At 44.0% G+C, this 21191-nt stretch overlaps 2 long non-coding RNA genes across 2 annotated transcripts; both read left to right on the forward strand.

Moving 5' to 3' along the window:
* The first annotated feature begins 14474 nt into the window (after positions 1–14474).
* Positions 14475–15144, forward strand: LOC147465403 (uncharacterized). The gene is made up of 2 exons (XR_015187991.1): positions 14475–14767; positions 14875–15144. It is a non-coding gene; the product is annotated as an uncharacterized LOC147465403 (long non-coding RNA).
* Positions 15145–19889: 4745 nt separating this feature from the next.
* On the forward strand, positions 19890–20564 carry LOC147465404 (uncharacterized). The gene is made up of 2 exons (XR_015187992.1): positions 19890–20187; positions 20295–20564. It is a non-coding gene; the product is annotated as an uncharacterized LOC147465404 (long non-coding RNA).
* The last annotated feature ends 627 nt before the right edge of the window (positions 20565–21191 follow it).

The raw sequence follows: 21191 nt of genomic DNA on the forward strand, positions 1-21191 counted from the left end.
ATTGAACACTCTGAATGGGTGTCTCCAATAGTTATCGTGCCAAAAAAGAATGGGAAACTCAGGGTGTGCGTGGACCTCAAAAAAGTTAATGCAGCTACTAGAAGAGACCATTACCTTCTACCATATTCCGAACATGTACTCGAAAGAGTTGCAGGCAAGGAAGCTTATAGCTTTCTAGATGGGTACTCAGGCTACAACCAAATCACGATAGCGCTAGAGGACCAAGCTAAAACTGCCTTCATCACGGAATTTGGCGTGTTTGCATTTCGTGTGATGGCTTTTGGCTTAACAAATGCCCCTGCTACATTCCAACGATTAATAAATACTGCTTTTAAAGAATATTTGAGAGAGTTTTGTGAAGCTTTCTTAGACGACCTTTGTGTTTACTCTTCTTGGAAAGAACATCTATCATGTTTGCGGAAGGTGTTTGAAAAGTGTAGGTTATATCGTATCTCATTGAACCCGTTCAAATGCCAATCTTGGGTCAAACATGGAGTTATTTTAGGGCATATAGTATCCAAGAATGGTATCTCAACCGATGAGAGCAAAATTAAAGTGATTCTAGAGTTACCACCACCAACCAATTACAAGGGAGTTCAAAGGTTCATGGGACACGTGGGTTATTATCGACGGTTTATTTTATTTTTCGCTGAGATAGCACGTCCTTTGTACAAGCTTCTCATTGAATTTAAATGGACTGAAGAGTGTGACCAGGCCTATGAACAATTGAAGAAAACACTAGCAAGTGCTCCGATTTTAAGGACACCTAACTGGGATGTCATTTTCCATGTGCATATTGATGCATCAAACTTTGGTATTGGGTGTGTTCTCACTCAACCAGGAGAACATAAATTGGACTATCCCATTAGCTTTGCAAGCCGTCAATTGAACGATGCTGAAAGGAACTACACCACTACAGAGCGAGAAGGTTTGGCAATGGTTTATGCAGTAAAGAAATTTCGCTACTACCTTTTGGCAAACAAGTTTGTATTTTATGTGGATCATCAAGCGTTGCTGTATCTGGTAAACAAGCCATGCTCCACAGGAAGAATCACACGATGGTTGTTAATTCTTCTGGAGTTTGATTTCACGATTGTAGTGAGACCCGGTAAAAGGCACGTCATGGCTGATCATTTGTCTCGCATACCCAATGGTGAAGCCCCTACAGGAGTTGATGATGAATTACCCGATACTTCCCTATTCATAGTTGAGACTATGCCTGAATGGAGTGAGAACATTGTTAACTTTTTAGTTAATGGTTTTCCACCCAAGGAACTTCGTAAGGATATTGCTCGAAGGCTAGTAAAAGAATGTGAACCCTATTGTTTGATTGCCGGAACTCTGTATAGATTAGGCAAGGACGATATTCTTAGGCGTTGTGCCCGCGAGGATGAATATTTGTATATCTTGCAAGAAGCACATATGGGCATAGCAGGAGGACATTTTTCAGGAGACCTGACTGCTAGAAAGGTGCTGCAATCAGGCTATTGGTGGCCAACTTTATTTAAGGATGCATCACTTTTTACAAAAGGGTGTGATGAGTGCCAATGTTACAAGACCACACAACGCAAAGACAGAATGCCCTTACATCCTATTAAAGTAACCCAACCATTTGAAAAATGGGGCTTAGACTTTGTAGGTCCAATTAGTCCCGCAACTCGCAACACTCAATCTCGATATATTCTAGTTGCTACGGACTATGTAACAAAGTGGGCTGAAGCTAAGGCTTCACAAAAAGCTGACGCAAGGACAACATCTAAGTTTCTTTTTGAGAACATTATCACAAGATTTGGTTGCCCTTTTGAAATTGTTAGTGATAATGGTACCCATTTTATAAATGAGGTAATAAGAGAGCTTACCACGACCTTTATGATATCCCACCATAAGTCTACACCTTATTACCCGCAAGCTAATGGACAAGCCGAGAGCACCAACAAGACTCTAATCTCTATGTTAACCAAGACGGTAGAAGCTCATCGCACTGATTGGGATTTGAAGTTGACATCTGCTCTATGGGCTTATCGTACTGCTTATAAAGTGGCTATTAATTGTACGCCATTCAAAATGGTATACGGCGAAGAAGCGGTTATGCCTTGGGAGTTTGTCATTCCTAGTCTTAGGGTAGCTTCGCAAGAAGGATGGAATGGTAACCCCTTAACCGAGCGTTTGTATATCTTAGAAAAACTAGACGAAGAGAGACAGTTGGCTGTGCAAAATGCTCTTGTGGAAAAGGATAGGAGAAAGAAGTGGTTTGATCGCCATGTGAAGGACAAGGACATCAAAGTTGGTGATAAAGTCCTTATGTATGGAGTACGTAAAGAGAAGAAAAAGTTGAAATATGCTGGTAAAGGACCATATAGAGTATGTGAAATTACCCCACAAGGTACCCTTCGTGTGGAAACTCTTGATGGAGTTGAAACCATTGGATTCCTCAATGGGAGTAAATTCAAAAGATATTATGATCCTTTAAGCCAAGAAGAACTACGGGCCATTCATCAAAAGAAGGCCGCCAAAGCACAAACCGAGTTAAACAAGATACAAGCTCAAGCTGAGGCTAAGGAGCGACAACAACGTATAAGACACAAACGAGAGGCTAACCTTGGAGTCACAAATGCATTCCACGTGGAAATCGAAGAGGATGGGTTGGACTCTGACACACCTCTACGATACCCTATTGAGTTAAATAGTGCCTATGGAAAAGTGCTATATAACACCTTATTGGACACAGGTGCTAAATATAATCTGCTATCCTATGGGGTGTGGTGTCAGTTAGGGAAGCCACCTCTATCTGAGAGTATTATCCAAGTCAAGGGTGTCAACAAGAAAAAAACTACGGTTTTTGGAATCTGGCATACTTCTGTCAGTTATGACAATGGAATTGTAGCTCAAGACTTTTTGTTCATGCCTACTGGAACTATGGAGGGTAATATAAACCTAGGCCGCACGTGGATGATAGCCACCAAATGCACTATTGATTGGGGGACTGGGGGTGTTAAAACGCAAAAACCAACTCTTAGCCCTATCACTCAAGCCATAGTCCCTGAGATATTGCCTAAGGAAATAAAACCCAAGACATTGCATGCCCAGGAGGTTGAACCATACGTCCCCATAGCCCAACTCTCTAGAGCTTCAACTGATGTAGTTGAAAGAAAGCTTGAGACACACAAGAACCATCCTAATATAACAGAGAAAACATACAAGTGGGTCCCTAAAGCCTCTGTAGTGAACATGGTTGATGCAAAAAAATGGAAACCTCGTAAGAACCGTCCCACTCACTCCAAGAAATGTAAAGAAACATTGCGTTGGATTCCTAAACGACTATTGGAAGCCCAAGGATACTATGAAGGAAATGATCAAATCTGGGTGCCCAAACGTAAAGTGTACTCTTACCTGTCACCTGGCCCATATAAGCCCAATCCTGTGGCTCCAAAACAAATTGAAAATCGTGGAAAGGAAAAAATCATGGAATGTTACACACCCGCTCTAGAGCTAGTTTGGGTACCAAAGAAAGAACGATTTGTTCCACCTAGCTCAGGAACAGGGAAATCAAATGAAGCTTCTTGCTCTTCATGTAGTTCCTATACGCAAATAGAAGCTTCGACACAACCTCCACCTACCACTGTACATATCCATACAAGCACGAAAGAGTTTGCACCTCCCGGGGTAAGTTCACCACCTACAACAACGTTGCAAATAAAATCATGGGAGAGTACCTTACCACCCTTGCAACTAGATGAAACGCATAGGGCGGTCGAAAACTATTGGTTAAAACCTTCACCCATAACAACTTGGAACAATTGGTTTCAAAAGGTGACGACCTCATTCCAAAAGGTATGATCTACCCAAGGAAGGGGGGAGTGTTTGCTAACATCAATCATTCACTCGCTCCCCTCTCAACCTTCCTCCCTGACCTCTCAATTCCAATCTTAGGGAATGTATATATATAGCCTTATACTCACAAAAAACAAAAATAATAAAGAGCAAGAGCGACTAGCAACGAGAGAGCACCCTATCAGATCTTACATATAAGTCCAAATTCACCGTGTCAATTCAAGAAACACACAAAAACAACTCTTATGTTTTAAAGGCCTAACCAAATCTATCTGTCTTGTCAGAAATGGCTACTTCACCAGAGGCATGCACTTCTATTTTTTATGAAAGGTACCCTTTGTCTTTTCCTCAAGTGTTCTACGTATGCTACCCTATACTTTCTTGCGAATGGGATTTGATAGAGAGCCTTGCATGTGAGAGAAATTTTGAGGAGTTAGAATGGTTGATACGTCTATGGCTAACTAGTGATCCCTACCCAGTAGCGAATGTGTCTCCAATGGCACATGCTTATTCTTTTGCACAAGATGAGTATCCACGCATCGCGAGGTTCTTGATTAGCATGCTTGCACAAGAGGATGATGAAGAGGAACTAATAGAGACCCAGGAAGACTATGGCCTCACGGACAACGATTTTATTTATCTAGATGATGAGGATAGAGGCCTAGCCTTAGGGTGGCCACCCGGTTTATATAATATCCTCTTTCCTTGATTCTAAAAGGGCTGACAGATAGGTAGGTTAGGGGTCTAGATTGTGTTTTGAGTTTGTTTTTTAGGAGTTTTAATTTTTCACACTGACATGCCTCTTAGAGGTATAGTGCCTGTTTTTGGATGTGTTAGGTAGGACTTATATGGATCTCCATCCACATGGCTGAGGACATCTGCTTCAACGAAATGAGCCACTCCATACCTCCAGGTGTACTACTTTCCATGATTCATGTTGGTGGATATGTGTAATTGCTAATAATGATTTTTCATTCTTTGTTTGAGTGCAATAGTTATGATTGTTATCTACCATTATAGATGTATAAATTTGTCTTTGCTTAAGTTGATTGAACTCCAGTTTAATCTTATGGATGAGCCTGGAGATTAGGAGACCGTGACTTTAGGTTAACTCATTTACTTGACCACTAGGCCTAGCTAATAAAATTATCCGAGTATTTGAGACCTTAGGAATGTTTTAGGCAGAGAAAGGCTTGCTCACTTAAACAACAAAAAACACTAGTGCGAATACCAAGGAAATGGAAGTAAAAAAAAAAAAAAGAAAACAACATAAGTGCCACAAATGAAAAATCTTACGCTGGAAGAGAAATCCTGGCTGGAATTGGTACTTCACTCACATGTATTGTCTATGGTACTAGAGCCCTAGAGGTTCCCAGTGTGGGCGCTTTTCCTTGGGAAGAAAAAAACCCCGGACATACAAAATAAGCACACACGTCACATGATTGTGACCCAAAGTAAAAAAGTAGTTTTAAAAAAAAATAAAAATAATAATAATAATTAAAAGACTTCCATTGAGCTTACAGTTAACATTTCAAGCTTTTGTTTGCAGTTGTGAGAGCGAGTTGGCTAATCAAAGCTGAAAAGCATAATTAGGGAATCTTGCATTTAGATAATCTTCTTAGCTTAGCTAGTACTAGAGTAGTTGTTTTAACCTTAGTCATAGCTAACTAATTGATAGACTCACCCATAAGCTCAAAACTCTTGATTAATTAATTTACTCAAAGTGCAATCTATTTGTCCTTAATGGCAGTCTAACATTTCATAAATCTTGCATTTACTCATTTCCACATGTACTTTACATTCCCCTCATGATTTATGGCAATATAATTCCGCTTGCTAAAACAGTGACTTTGCCTTGCAGATTCAAATCTAGATGCTTTACAACATGGACATACCAAGCTTCAACTCAATAGCTTCCGAGGACGGAATCTACATCAGGAAGGGGGGCAATGTTAACCCTCGTGGCTCACGGACACCCTATAGCCTACGACGGACACCGTAACCGTATTATTTATTTAAGTAGAGTCAGGCACTGGCCTTGTCGGTCCAATAGGGAAAGGTAGAGTGATCGCCGATGAGAGGCGCACTCTAACACGAACATGCTAGGGTTAGTTGGCTAAGCATGGGCGCCCAAGTGTGAATGGGGTGAGCTCACATAAAAGCCAATTAAACCTAAAATTGAGTCATTCTCTCATTGTGCAATAGAAGCTGCTCTTGCTCCATCTCCACCTTCTCCTTCACCATCTCCTTGTGTGTATGCGTGTGTGAGAGAGAGAGAGAGAGAGTGTGAGAGTGTGTGTGCGATCGAGCGTTGCGGCGGCACGATGGCGGCGAGGCGGTTGAGCGCGGCGTAGCGGCGTCTCCCTCTTCTTCGCAGCGCGGGAATCCTTCATTCGCAACTACGCAGGAAGGTGAGTGACACACCGTTCTTCCTTGTGAGCTTGTCTGTTGTATGACTGTGTGCTAGGAGCCTTTGTGGCTCGCACACGGCGCGTCGCAAGTCCCTAGCCTTGACATTTTTGGCGTCGCTGCCGGGGAGCTGCTGCGCGTGAAGCTCCAATGGCGACCTGTAAATTGTATTGAAGTTATTTTTTATGCAGGAAAGGCTCGGCTTAAGTTTGATTATTGTTGTCTGCATTCAAGTTTTCTGTGTTCTATTAAGGTCTGTTTTGCTAGTTCTATTAAGTTCAGATTTCAGCTTACACAGTTAGCATTTCTTGCGTTTTTGCATTTTCTGCATTTTTTGTGTTTTCACTGCACAGTTCTGTCAAGTTTCAATTTCTGCATTTTCTGTGTTTTCTTTGTTTTCTGGTTTGTGCACAGTTAGGCGCACAGTTAGTTAATTAAGCAGGTTAGTAATTAGGTGAACCACTTATTAGCAGGTCAGTAGGTAGGTGGGACAGTAAATAGTTAGGTGAGGTCAACGCGCACCAAAACGCGTACCACATAATATCTCAAAAAAAAAATGAAAAAAAAAATGTTTTCAAAAAAAAAAATCGAAAAATAAAAACGTGAGCGAGGGGGAGGTTAGATTTTCGAAAATATAAAACGTGAGTTATAAAAACGGACGGGTTGGTTTGTATAAAAGTTAGATCGGGATCGGTTCCCCAAGCCCAAGCCCAAGCCCAAGCCTCAGTCCTCAGTCTTATGATATATACTAGACTCACTCTTATATATATACCCTACCTCCTCAAGAGGGAATGAGAGCATGTGGGACAAGTCCTCCACTCTCCTCCCTTCTCTTCCCACTTGCACCCTTAGACTTGCTATTTGGAGCCTAGTTCCCCAGCTAGGAAAAGACTGTTTCGGGCTTTTCTGGAGCAACGTAGAACCAAATGGTGGGCTGTAAAGCACAGCGCGTCCCTCCTAGCGATACGCTCGTTTCGAGCTATCATACGGCCCATTCCACGACACGCTCTAAAAAATCTAGCAAAAAAACAAAAAAAAAACATGCTAAAAACTAGTCACAAGGCCTCCTAGAGCAGCTTTTTGACACCTTAGGGTATCAAAAGCACATGCACTTACGCTCTGGGTGGGTGCTAGAACACGGGCATATTGAGGGTGCCTCTGTTCATACGGACACCCATTACCCATCCACGATAGGCTCTAGACCCTCAGCGGGGACACAAGGTAGCACCACCTAAGACCCGAAAATAGCCGCTAGTGATTCCTCCTCCGACTCAGAAATCATGGAAGCATACCCTACCCAAAACACTGAGAGAGAAGGCCACGTACCTCCCGAAGCCCCACAGCCTAGTACTAGTATGTTTAGCCGTTTCATGGAAACATTAGGTAGAGCTACTCGCTCGGAACCTGATGCAAATGAAGCACACGAAGGGGGTGGGGAAGTGGACTCTCCTTTCACATCGCACATGGACCCCACACCCCCAAAGAGTGTCCATGTGGATATCCTGCCAACTTCTTACCAAGAAGGCCCTGCTGAGCTGCCTCCTTCAGAAGTTCCCTCTAGAGTACCGTTGGTGACAAGTAAAACCACGGGGAGCAACATTGCTTCTATCTCACAAGAAACCGTTAACACGTCGACTCTAGAAGGATTGTTCATTAATGATCATTGGACATACGACCTCCACACTGAGGTGTTGACGGATCTACACTCTGGCCACGCGTACCATGTAGGATAGATAGAGATTGTACAATCCACCTCTAGTGCCACGAGCATCAAAGATCAACAGAAAATGAGCTAGAGAAACCGTACAGAAGCTGTGATACGACTCCTACGAAACGGGCATTGATTTCCGCGACATAGCACCTACATCTGAGAGAGAGAGAAAAAAGATTATGCGTGAAGGTCCGACCAATATAGAGCCACGGATGGAAGCAGAAATGGGCTTACAGACAGAAGACGACGGCATGGAGGAGATGCTGGATGCCTTCTTCCAGACAAGTGAGGAGAACGCGAACGAAGCGGCACCAGAAGACATGTTGAGGAAGTTGGCACGTCAACCAATCTATGAAGGCGCCAAAATATCTGTGCTTCGTACTTGTCTGGCGTTTTTGAATCTTCAGTCAGTGTACGGGTGGTCAGATCCAAGCGTCACTGCTTTGTTTAGGTACGTAATTTACAAAAGAGATTTTCCGATTGCAACGGTGATGTGCTCGGAGAGCTTTTTAATTTAATGTGGCTTAAACAGGTTATTGCGGGAGCAACTTCTCCCGGCTGGCAATGAAATGCCCCCCTCCAGGCCAAACGCAAAGCAACTTCTGACCTCAGTTGGCTTGGACTACAACAAGATTCACGCATGTCCAAATGATTGCGTTCTTTTTCGCAATGAATTCGCAGATTGTGTGTCGTGTCCTAAGTGCGGAGCAATGCGCTACAAACAAGATGCAGTTGGCGAGACAGTGTCAGCTAAAGTGTTGCGGCATTTCCCTATTATTCCTAGGATAAAAATCATGTTTCGTTGTGGTTCCATTGCAAAGTTGATGCGGTGGCATTCTACGAATAGATCCACTGACGCAACATTTCGGGTGTCCGCTGATTCGAAGGCTTGGAGGCACATTGAAGATACCTGGCCACATTTTAAGAGTGAACCACGCAATTTGCGTTTGGGCATGGCAATGGATGGAGTCAATCCATTTGGCTTGAGAAGCTCGTCATGGAGCACTTGGCATGTGTGCCTTATCAATTACAACCTCCCGCCATGGCTTGCTATCAAGTAGGGTCATTTGATTTTAAGCTTGATTGTACCTGGTAAGTTCAAGGCAAAAGACATGGATGTTTATCTAGCTCCACTAGTTGACGAGCTCCAGGAGTTATGGCATGGGATCGACATAGCAGATGCGGTTGAACCAGTAGGACAACGTCAGCATGCAAGGATCCATGGAATTCTTATGTGGACTATGCATGATTGGCCAGGATACGGAGAAGCTTCTGGTAATGGTTTTTGATTTATAAAATTCTTGCTATTCGCAAGCCCTTTGCCTTGGCCTGATTCATGCTTTGATATATGCAGGTCTAACAACTTCGGGATACAATGCATGTCCAATTTGCGGGCAGTCTTTGGATGTGCGCTATTCTACCTCTCTTCAAAAGACAATTTATCAAGGCCACCACTGTTATCTTCCAGATGGCCATCACTTGCGCGAAGGCCAGCTTGGTCGCGTCGAATGTTTCGACCCCTCCTCGCTCACGACCCCCGTCTTACCCAGGCACACCTCTCGACACACCTCTTGGCACACCTCGGACACCTTGGGGGGCACACAATCCTAGTGCCTCCAAGCTCTATACTGTACGGGGAGATGGTTCTGTTGACATGGACAGAGTCGGGACTGAGATGCAACAGCGGATTCGCCAGCTCGTGGAGCTGCAGTTTTCGACCAGCATTCTGACGTCTTGGGATCAGCAAGAAAAGGAAAAAGTCACTTACATAGTGGAGACCATCCTGAAAGAGTACCAGCCTACTCCGGGTTCTTCCGTTGTTTCGGCACGGTGGATCAAGGGTGTTGCACGGGACACCATCAAACATCGACGAGATGCAGCTCGGAAGGCTTTCAAGACCGGCTCGCCGAAGCCTTCGGGCATCCCACATGAGACGTGGCTGCAGATTAGGGAGGATGAGCGGACAGCGGCCACGCGGTTCAGACAACAGCGTGAGGCCGCGCAAGTACGACATATGACTAGGGGGACATCTCATCTTGGGAGCGGAGGCTTCGACACCTTTCGCTATGAGTTTGTGAGTTTCTAATCCAATCTTAACTATGGCGTTTTTTAAAACGCGATGAATCATGTATTCTTATTACTTTGATTTTTGTATAAACGCAGAATCTTACGATGCATCGAGCTCCATCACGCGAGGAGGAGTCACATGGATATCGCAGAGGTATCTATGAAGTACTGAATGATCTTGAAGCTTCAGGAGAGCCTGTAGACTGGGAGGCCTTACAGTCTCGCTGATCGCTTGAGGTGAGACGTTAATATGTGTGAGTTGATTTAATTAAGTCAGTATATGTGAAGTAATATCAATACTAATTTTGTGAGTTGTCCTATGTGCAGGTTGCGACGCCTAGTCATTAGTGGACCAGATTTCATCTATATGCTTTGTGAGACACAGACACGCTTCTGTGTCTCTTTTTTGTACAAACAGTTAGTGTTGAGACAGTTATTGTTTTCCTTATGGTTATGATTATTGTCATTGTCATTGTATAGACAGTTATTGTTTCTCTTTCTGGTTATGCTTATGGTTATTGTTAATTTTGTTTATGGTTATGGTTATCTGCATTATGGTTTTGATCAAAGTGATTATAGCCGGTTATGGTTATGCTTTTAAGTTATGGTTATGGTTCGTTATGGTTATGCTTTTCAGTTGGTACGGTTGTCTTTCATTGGCCTTAAATCTCATGTGAGATCCTGCATGGATAGCATGTAGGAGGCGTATACATGAAATGGTTTTTTTTAAAAAGTTTATGTAAAAACAAAGGGAACTCTGCCGAAATTTCTACGCGCGGGAGCATGGTTGATATTTTGGTGCTGCTCGCTTTCTTGGACAGAGGGCAACAAGTCTGGCTATGGCTGTGTCCGTCTTTTAACTGGGCACAGGCCAGGCTACCTGCCCTCTGTCCAAGAAATTTTTTTTCTGCTATGGTCGTCGCTATATGCGTCGCTATGCACATCGCTATACACGTCGCTATCAGCGTCGCTAATAGCGACTGGTTTCATAGCGACGCGTATAGCGACGCTCATAGCGATGGGCAGCGTCAATATATGCGTCGATAACACCTTCTTTTGTTGTAGTGATATAAATTAAATTTTAACAGCTTGAGTTGCTCTGTTTACTATTGCAGTTCTTTGATTTTATTGGTGGGCCGCTTCCTTTCATATTCTTATTCTAATAAAATCTCGTTGAGCTTCAGCACATCCTTTTTGTAGTTCTCATCCTTGACAACTTCTTGCTCTAGCTACTACTGTAGGCGAGCAATTTGAGGATGTTGCATGGATGTCTGGGCCTCCATCATTTATTCGATAGAGTATTGACAATAGTGTTCCAGCCAGTTTGAATGATGGCAATAAAACCATCTATGATTGTGTCGACTTCGATTCTCTTAGTCTCATATGTGATAACTGGGACATTGTATGATATGACAATTTTTTTGGAGGTGTCAATAATCAAATCACCCAATATCATGTTCTTTTGTAAAGATTTAAGCCTATCTATAACTTTTTGAACTACGGTTATGGTAGCCATTGTACCTTGTCTAGTGACAAGAATTGCTTGTTATGATATTCTTTCTTGTTCAGATGTTTGATTTACACTCTTTTGTATGGTTGTCTTCAAGGTGGTAGTAACTAGAGAAGTACTAGTTGTTTTTGTAGTGGATTTTTCAGAATTCTTCTAGACTCCTAATGTTCTGACTGGGTCCTTTACTTTGGCACTCAATTGATCCCAAAAGCCTTTTGTCAGTTTTTGTTTCTTAGAAGCCAATTCAGAGATTCCTCCTAGTCTTTTGCCTAGAGTGTGCTTTTTGGTCACTTGTGTGGCTACTTTAGTTTTCTCTTTTGGTGCTTCCAAAGCCAGTGTCTAGCCTTTCTAGGCTTCTACCCTACTCAATCTCAACATAACATTTTTGACATTGATGTTTTCAATAGGTAGCCTAGTAAAACTAATGCTATATATACTAGGCTTTGAATTTTCTTGTTTGTGTTACCACATTGTGGTATAAAATAGTGCTTAGATTAATTAGGGTTTTACTGTTTATTACTCTGGCTAGTAACATACTGAAGAGCTTTTCAGACACATAGGTCAGATTATTCTTGAAGTTGATTTCCTTACTAAGTGGCAAACTTGTATGTCGCTTTCTTTTTGAGTGTGGATATTGGAATTTCTTGTCCACCCAAACTCCTCTTCTTTGTGGATTTAGGTGTTTCATTAAAAAAACTATTGATGGTGTCAACAGTGTAGGGTAATTGGTCTTTCTAGTTGAATGGTAATTTGAAGATATGGGAATTTGTAATTGCACCATTGATGATCATTGTGGTTGTGTTGGCATCAAATGTTTTGACCATCTATTCTATGACAGCCAAGTCATTTGGGATTTTTGTTGCTTCTAAAATGACTTCAATACCCTAGCTAGTTTTGGTGTAGTTCCCTCTCTCTGTTTTGGAAGATGAACTTGCCTATGGCTTGATATGAGACCGAGACCGACAGTTTTCGTTGTTCTTCTACCAGACTTTGCCTAATCTCTTCTATGACATATTTTTGTTCTTCTAATACAGCTTGCATTTCCTTGGAAGAGTCAGCACCACACTTTCCCATCTCTTAGCTCTACAAAAGGGGCTATGCCAAAAAAGAAAGCTCATTGGATGAGGCTGGCAATGGAAACCAAGCATGCACAAAGGGGTTTATGCGTGCAGTGGATGTAGGAAAAGGTGCTGTAGCAAGAGGTTCTATGTGTGCATGAGGTGAAGAAATGGTTTTAGGGTTGTGTACCCTCTTCATAGTGATTCTAATTCGAGCAATGAATGCTCCACTCTTTGCATGCCTAGAGAAAACAACAACCATTACGATTAAAAACTCATCATGAACCTATCTTCCCATGTCAGCATCGTCCATAACGTGACATGTCTTCAAAATGTAAACATAGCTAATTGCATTGAGAGAGAGAAACCACCCTTTCTTTCCATTCTCAAACAATAATTTACAAATAAAGAGAAACCTTTGTAGTGCATTAGTAGGGGAAGAGAAAACCCCTATTCAAAGCTTGAGAGCTCAAGCACCATATGTTGATCAACGCTTGAAGCCAAAAACCCCACACCAAAATTTGCCTACAAAAACCATATTCAAAGGAGTGGCACATTTACCTTCTCATGCCAAAATATATCTATAGAGAGAAGCACCAAAACTATGCAAAGAACGACAAGGGAAAGAGAGCTCATAGAATATGCTTTCGCACGAGTGCGTAGAAACCTGCATATGCCATATTGAGCTAGGAAGCGCACCTTGAATAATGTGCAAAACCCTATTCAAAGGATGACCATGCATCACATCTAATAGGTCTGACGAAAACAAGTTGAGATAGAGACGCTCTGTCATAGTTCAAAGAGAGAGAACTTGGAGCATATGCACTTATACATCTCCATGTGGTCCTTGCCACTGCTCACAAAGCCCTCCCTATACATTTACTTTGCATGAAGATAGAGGCGTTACATTCACTGTCAACCCCTCAAATATGGACCCCGGAAACCCCTCGCTCTGCATGAGATATTAGGTCCGGAGCCCCTAATCTCATGGTTGCACATGCCGTGGGAAAGGACGTCAGATGAGCTTTTGCCTCTAATGCCTGTTTTTTTTAAGGAGCCAAAAAACGATGCTCGTGAGAAGCAATGCCAAGGTTGAGGAGTTGACGTCAAACCCTTTTAACGCTAACATGTTTAAAATGGCTGACAGTAACAGAAAAATATGCCTTCTGCGCACGCCCATCGGATGTTTAAAATGGCTGACAGTAACAGAAAAATATGCCTTCTGCGCACGCCCATCGGATGTTTAAAATGGCTGACAGTAACAGAAAAATATGCCTTCTGCGCGGCCCATCAGATTTTTATATTGGGAGAATGGAGTGGGTGGTGACGCAAAAGGAGTGGGTGACGCAGGCAAGATCCAGGTCATTTTTGTGTGCCCTAATTTTAACATCTCCTTCTCATTGGACGCCCGACGCCCCCCACATGCCTTCGTGACCGGGCCCCAACATTCTCTCTCTATATCACACACGCGCGCACACACACACACACACACACACAGTGACACGCTTCCTTCTCTCTCTCTCTCTCTCTCTCTCTCTCTCTCTCTCTCTCTCGTCCCCGACTCCCCCCCCGCCGGTCTCACGTCCTGCTCTGCTTGGGCAGTTATTCGCAGCCTTCTCCACCATCACGTCCTGCTCTGCTTGGGCAGTTATTCGCAGCCTTCTGCAAGCCAAGTGCAAGTTGGCACTCATTTATAGTCATTAATAACTACTTCTCTCTCTCCCTCTCTCCCTCTCTCTCTCTCAGAGTCTCACTGCTCAGGCCTCTCTCTCTCTCTCTCTCTCTCTCTCTCTCTCCACACGATACATCCAGCGCGCGTCCACAGACACCTGCGCATAATGCACGCATTGTCTGTGTGCACATACACAACCATAATACGCGCCAAGCGTTTTGTCCTGGTAGAACCAGAAGTAGAAGGTAGAGTTTCTCTCTCTCTCTCTCTCTCTCACACACACACACACACACACACACACACACTATCTCATGTACACACACGCACGTGCAATAAATATATGTAGACTCGTAGAGAGATATACTTGCCCCGGTGGAGTCTGGACAATCATCATTTTCATCCCTTAGCATATCAGACCGACGGACCGTCCTTATCGGCGCGTGTGTATTGTGCTGCATACACATGGCACCTCTCTCACCTGGCCGAAGCCTGGATACGCAGCCTTCCTCGTAACAATCTCTCTCTCTCTCTCTCTCTCTCTCTGTGTGTGTGTGTGTGTGTGTCTGCTCATATACTTGTCATGTCTGAGCTACCCCATTGCGTGTGTTCTTTGCAGGCGCTTTTGCTGCAATGCTGCTGATTAATGAAGATATAACGCAACAACCAGCTACCGCTAGGCGCATTCAATTGGTCACACTTATTTTCCAAAGTGATCAAAGCACATCGTCGAGGCGCTTCCTCATCATCATGTGCGATCGCGCTCCCTATACCAAGTCCAACTGTACAAAAATCTTACAGATGTATTCTTCCAGATGTGTTCTTTTTTCCTGAAGAATTCTGCTCTTTCATTCATTACGTTTCCTTTTTATTAACAATGTTTCGGACTCATATATATGGCACTATGAAGACGTTGTAGCAAAGGTTCCAATTAGGTCGTCTGTGGTCCAAATCCTGGTCCTGCTCTCTCTTTTTTGTTGGCTTTGTACAAAGTTAGCGCTGTTTTAGAGAGAGAGAGAGATGAGCTTTAGGTCTCAACATATGTTTGGTCTCGTGTAGTCAACTTAAGAACTGAGAATAACGGCTCTCTTCCACTTTTGACTCACAAACAACCTTTGGCTTGTGCTTTCAGCAATAAAAGAAGTCACATGTTTCATGTTCACTTGCATTTCAGGGACAATTCATGGCGTAGACTCCTCGATTTTCTACAAATTCAACTGACTACCTTAAGAGAAATCGCACTTTAAGCTTGTGTAACCTGCTACTATCATTGTAAATGTTTGTCTTAATATACCCTCTTCTAGACTAGTAGGAGATGATGATGATGAAGAAGAAGCTTTCACTTGTTGGATTTGCATTTATATCCAAGTTCTCAAGCATATAGACTACCTCTTTGTGCTCCCATGAGAGAGAGAGAGAGAGAGAAAGAGAGAGACTGGTTGCTTGATTTGCCACCTTCGGATTGCAAAATGAAAGGGTGAGAGAGAGAAAAACCCAACAATACGTTCTTGCTACATTCATCTCCCCCACTTGTTAAAGTGAACACTTGCCACCTCCCTTCCTTTCCAAATTGAGAGAACTCGCCCCTTCTTTTTTGGACTTACCTTTGACTCACTAGCACACTTCGATACATAATCTATCTTCTTTACAGAAAACAAGTGGGGGCTACTTTGAACATGTGGACTAGCCATACTTGGTAAAGAAGATCTAGGATCAATTTTCTAATTAAGGATGGGCTGATTAATATTAGCCTTTTAATGTTTCCTAGCTTTAATTGAAATCCTAGACTTACCTTTGAATTTACTGGCCTAGCTGCAATACATACCTTTGTGTTGGGGTATAGGCGCCTGTGCCTTGACCAGTCGCCCAGGTCATGGGCGCCCGCCCACTGGTACCCTATACTTATAGTGAGTATACTGTATAGGGGGAGCTGCCACTCTTTGGAGTCTCCCCAACCACATCGTGTCTGTCTCCTTCTCTCTCTCTCCTTCAATTGGTATCAGAGCGTAGGTGCGAAGGGAGCGCGTGTGTGCACAGTCACGACGACAGTGGAGAGCCAATTTCATTCCCGAAATCACGTCCGCGCGCGCGCACTTTCAAGAGTGAAAACAGGGTTTCGACTTCGGCATCGGTAAATTCAGCTTTCCGAGAGCGTTTCCTTCAGATGTCCTGACGTTTTACCCCCCTTTCGAAGCCATTCGAGCCATCAGAAACCTCATTCGAGCTACGGTTGAGGAGCTGCATTTTTCAGCCCTCTTTTGGCAGTTTATGCTACGTTTTTGGGTCGAAACGGAGGTTTTTAGTGAAGCTCACACCCGGACTCGGATACATGTGATCCAGGAGTCTACCTTGGGGTTTTGGCACGCTCCGGACGCGCTCTTTATATCAGAATTTTAAAATTCTGAATGCTGAATTTTCTGCAGCAGCAGTTGTTTATTGTGTGTCGAAGATTCCACACATGGTTTGCTCTCAGATGTGAGAGTGATATTTGCTGCAAGTTTTCTCACAGGTGGGAGGATACGATGTATGCCTTATGTGGTTTGATGCTTAGGGAGACTAATGTGATTGCATTTTGAGCCCGGCAATGTATGCCTCGAGCATGTTTTTTGGCAGTCACAAGTAGAGCAGATATTTGTGTACTAGATTTGCAGGTGTTTGCAATGATGTATGCAAAGTGTGGAGATTTGGTGCATGCATTTGGAGTACGGTTTGATGCGCTTTGGTTGCTCATGGTTTTGAGCGTGTAGTCAGTTTGGTTACTGGTTTTGTGGACATTTTACTGACAAAACTCTGGCAAAATTTTCCCAGGAGTTTTATGCGTATTGTTTATGCGATCTAGGTAGAGATTGCGGGTTGCACTCAGCATTTGCGCGCGGTGTTCTCTGCAGGTGGGAGATTTGTGCGTGTGTATGCATCGATACCGCACAGTGTGGGCTTGGTGATTAGCTCACAGATTGCAGTGTGATACTAGAGCAGGTGAGGCTTGTATTGACATTGCGGGAGCTCTATTTTGGAGTGTGTCTCACAGGTTTTACATTGTGTTTCTGGCCATATTTGTAGACAGTTTCCAGGTGTTGTTGGTGAGGTGGTTTTGCTTTCTAGTTTGCTACATTGTGCTCATGGCAGAGACAGGTGATCGCTCAGATTATGATCTCTCTGAAATGTGCATGTTTGATGGGTCAGACTTTGCAGCATGGAGAGAGTGTATGCTTGATGCATTGACACAACGAGGGTTGCATCGACCATTGAGTGGTGATGCAGGTAGACCTTCAAACATGTCTGACGATCAGTGGCACGAGCTAGAGGAGATGGCACTATCTACGCTCTCTTTGCACCTTGCGGAATCTGTATATGCTCTTGTTATGTATGAGACTACTTCGAGAGCACTTTGGCGCAGATTACATGATATGTATGATAGATCTGAGTCATCACGGACTTGTGTGAGACATGTACATTCACGAGCACGCCGACAGGTGACATGTTGGTATTGTGGTCATTCTGGACACGTTAGACGGCGTTGTTTTCGTCGTATGCGACATCGTAGGAGACATGGCAGTCTCAGAGATGTATGTAGTGATGCCATGGACTCAGTTGCTTTGACAGTTGAGGCACATGTAGTGTCGGAGTATACTAGTGACGGGGATGTCACTTTTACCTCGAGCTATGCACGGGATGCTATACATGTGGATAGTGCACTCCCTTCACAGTGGTTGCTAGACGCATATGCTATGTTTCATGTCACGCCGCATCGTGCATCGTTTTGTAGCTATTCTAGCGGGATGCTTGGCAGTGTACGTTTGACCGATGAATCGGTGCATGCGATAGTAGGTGCAGGAGATGTGAGACTGTCATTACCGAGTGGTGCATCTTACTTGTTACAACATGTGCGCTATGTACCAGATTTGACAGTGAGTTTGATCTCGATTGGTCAGCTTAGAGATTGTGGATGTCAGATTTCGCTACAAGAGCGAGATTTTGTGATGCATTTGGGTTCGCTAGTGATTGCGAGAGGTGCCAGGAGTGGTACAGGTTACCCATTGCATGCGGATCACGCGAGAGATGGTGTTGTCTCTGTGATCATGCAGACAGGTAGAGAGCGAGAGAGCAGGCGAGTCTCTTTTGCTCATGGGTTGCAGGGTACTTTGCATGGAGTGCAGAGTAGTGAGCTCGTTGTGCACACAGTTGGGGCATGACTTGAGCAGTCACACAGAGAGGTGATAGAGTCGGACATGCATGCTTTGCTAGTGACTGAGCAAAGTAGAGAGTCAGTTGTGCAAGATACTTCTATGCAGGATAGACAGGTAGAGCGGTCTTGCTCTAGTGAGTCAAGACAGGAGGACGTTGTGCAAGAGTCTATGCATACGGAGTTAGAGCATGAGAGCTCTAGTGAGTCACAGCAGATTGAGTGGTCATGTTTGCAGTGGATGATTGCAGAGGAGACTGAGATGTCAGTGATTATGCAGTCATTCCTTTCCATGCTCGACAGTGAGCATGGGGATATAGTTGTGCAGGATATGTCTTCCAACAGACATCTAGAGCAGCTGGTTTGCTCTGAGGTTGCACGACAGGTTGATGCGTCTTTTGCGGACAGTCAGGAGATACATGTGGCTGACACGCCTTGTCAGTCAGAGATGCCTATTGCCAGGGATATATATGTTGATGCATGCTCCGTAGAGCTATCAGGGCCCGCTAGCATTGCATCGGCATTCGGTGGTCTCATGTATGAGATGCTGATCTTGAGACCGGATATCGCAGCTGCAGTGGGAGCATTTGCAGTTGGGGTTGTCAGTCGTTTGTTGATTGATGATGGCATAGTGCACGAGGGAGATATGCAGGTATTGCGTACATACTTGTAGTACGTGTGCGGTACGTCTGGTGGTGTATGGACTTACACGGGAGCAGGATAGCCGGATGCACACGATCACAGCCAGCCAGTGGGCATCGGTTGAGAGCGGTTTTCTCTCGCCTTTTGTAGTCTTTAGACTAGGTTCTCTTGCTTAAAGACACAGTCGCCTTTAAGTGGGAGGTTGTTGGGGTATAGGCGCCTGTGCCTTGCCCGGCCGCCCAGAGTCTAGGCGCCCACTGACTTGTATACCTTATACATAGCATAAGTGTATAGGGGGCTGCTCACTCTTTGGAGTCTCCCCACCCACATCGTGTCTCTCTCCTAATTTTAACATCTCCTTCTCATTGGACGCCCGACGCCCCCCACATGCCTTCGTGACCGGGCCCTAACATTCTCTCTCTATATCACACACGCGCACACACACACACACACACACACAGTGACACGCTTCCTTCTCTCTCTCTCTCTCTCTTTCTCGTCCCCGACTCCCCCCCCGCCGGTCTCACGTCCTGCTCTGCTTGGGCAGTTATTCGCAGCCTTCTCCACCATCACCCTCTGCAAGCCAAGTGCAAGTTGGCACTCATTTATAGTCATTAATAACTACTTCTCTCTCTCTCTCTCTCTCTCTCCCTCTCTCTCTCTCAGAGTCTCACTGCTCAGGCCTCTCTCTCTCTCTCTCTCTCTCTCTCTCTCTCTCTCCACACGATACATCCAGCGCGCGTCCACAGACACCTGCGCATAATGCACGCATTGTCTGTGTGCACATACACAACCATAATACGCGCCAAGCGTTTTGTCCTGGTAGAACCAGAAGTAGAAGGTAGAGTTTCTCTCTCTCTCTCTCTCTCTCTCTCTCTCTCTCACACACACACACACACACATTATCTCATGTACACACACGCACGTGCAATAAATATATGTAGACTCGTAGAGAGATATACCTGCCCCGGTGGAGTCTGGACAATCATCATTTTCATCCCTTAGCATATCAGACCGACGGACCGTCCTTATCGGCGCGTGTGTATTGTGCTGCATACACATGGCACCTCTCTCACCTGGCCGAAGCCTGGATACGCAGCCTTCCTCGTAACAATCTCTCTCTCTCTCTCTCTCTCTCTCTGTGTGTGTGTGTGTGTGTGTCTGCTCATATACTTGTCATGTCTGAGCTACCCCATTGCGTGTGTTCTTTGCAGGCGCTTTTGCTGCAATGCTGCTGATTAATGAAGATATAACGCAACAACCAGCTACCGCTAGGCGCATTCAATTGGTCACACTTATTTTCCAAAGTGATCAAAGCACATCGTCGAGGCGCTTCCTCATCATCATGTGCGATCGCGCTCCCTATACCAAGTCCAACTGTACAAAAATCTTACAGATGTATTCTTCCAGATGTGTTCTTTTTTCCTGAAGAATTCTGCTCTTTCATTCATTACGTTTCCTTTTTATTAACAATGTTTCGGACTCATATATATGGCACTATGAAGACGTTGTAGCAAAGGTTCCAATTAGGTCGTCTGTGGTCCAAATCCTGGTCCTGCTCTCTCTTTTTTGTTGGCTTTGTACAAAGTTAGCGCTGTTTTAGAGAGAGAGAGAGATGAGCTTTAGGTCTCAACATATGTTTGGTCTCGTGTAGTCAACTTAAGAACTGAGAATAACGGCTCTCTTCCACTTTTGACTCACAAACAACCTTTGGCTTGTGCTTTCAGCAATAAAAGAAGTCACATGTTTCATGTTCACTTGCATTTCAGGGACAATTCATGGCGTAGACTCCTCGATTTTCTACAAATTCAACTGACTACCTTAAGAGAAATCGCACTTTAAGCTTGTGTAACCTGCTACTATCATTGTAAATGTTTGTCTTAATATACCCTCTTCTAGACTAGTAGGAGATGATGATGAAGAAGAAGAAGCTAGTAGGAGATGATGATGATGAAGAAGAAGCTTTCACTTGTTGGATTTGCATTTATATCCAAGTTCTCAAGCATATAGACTACCTCTTTGTGCTCCCATGAGAGAGAGAGAGAGAGAGAGAAAGAGAGAGACTGGTTGCTTGATTTGCACCTTCGGATTGAAAAATGGAGGGTGAGAGA

The sequence above is a fragment of the Adiantum capillus-veneris genome, chromosome 1 (genome assembly GCF_014529385.1).
Source record: "Adiantum capillus-veneris isolate H3 chromosome 1, ASM1452938v2, whole genome shotgun sequence".
Classification (NCBI taxonomy): domain Eukaryota; kingdom Viridiplantae; phylum Streptophyta; class Polypodiopsida; order Polypodiales; family Pteridaceae; genus Adiantum; species Adiantum capillus-veneris.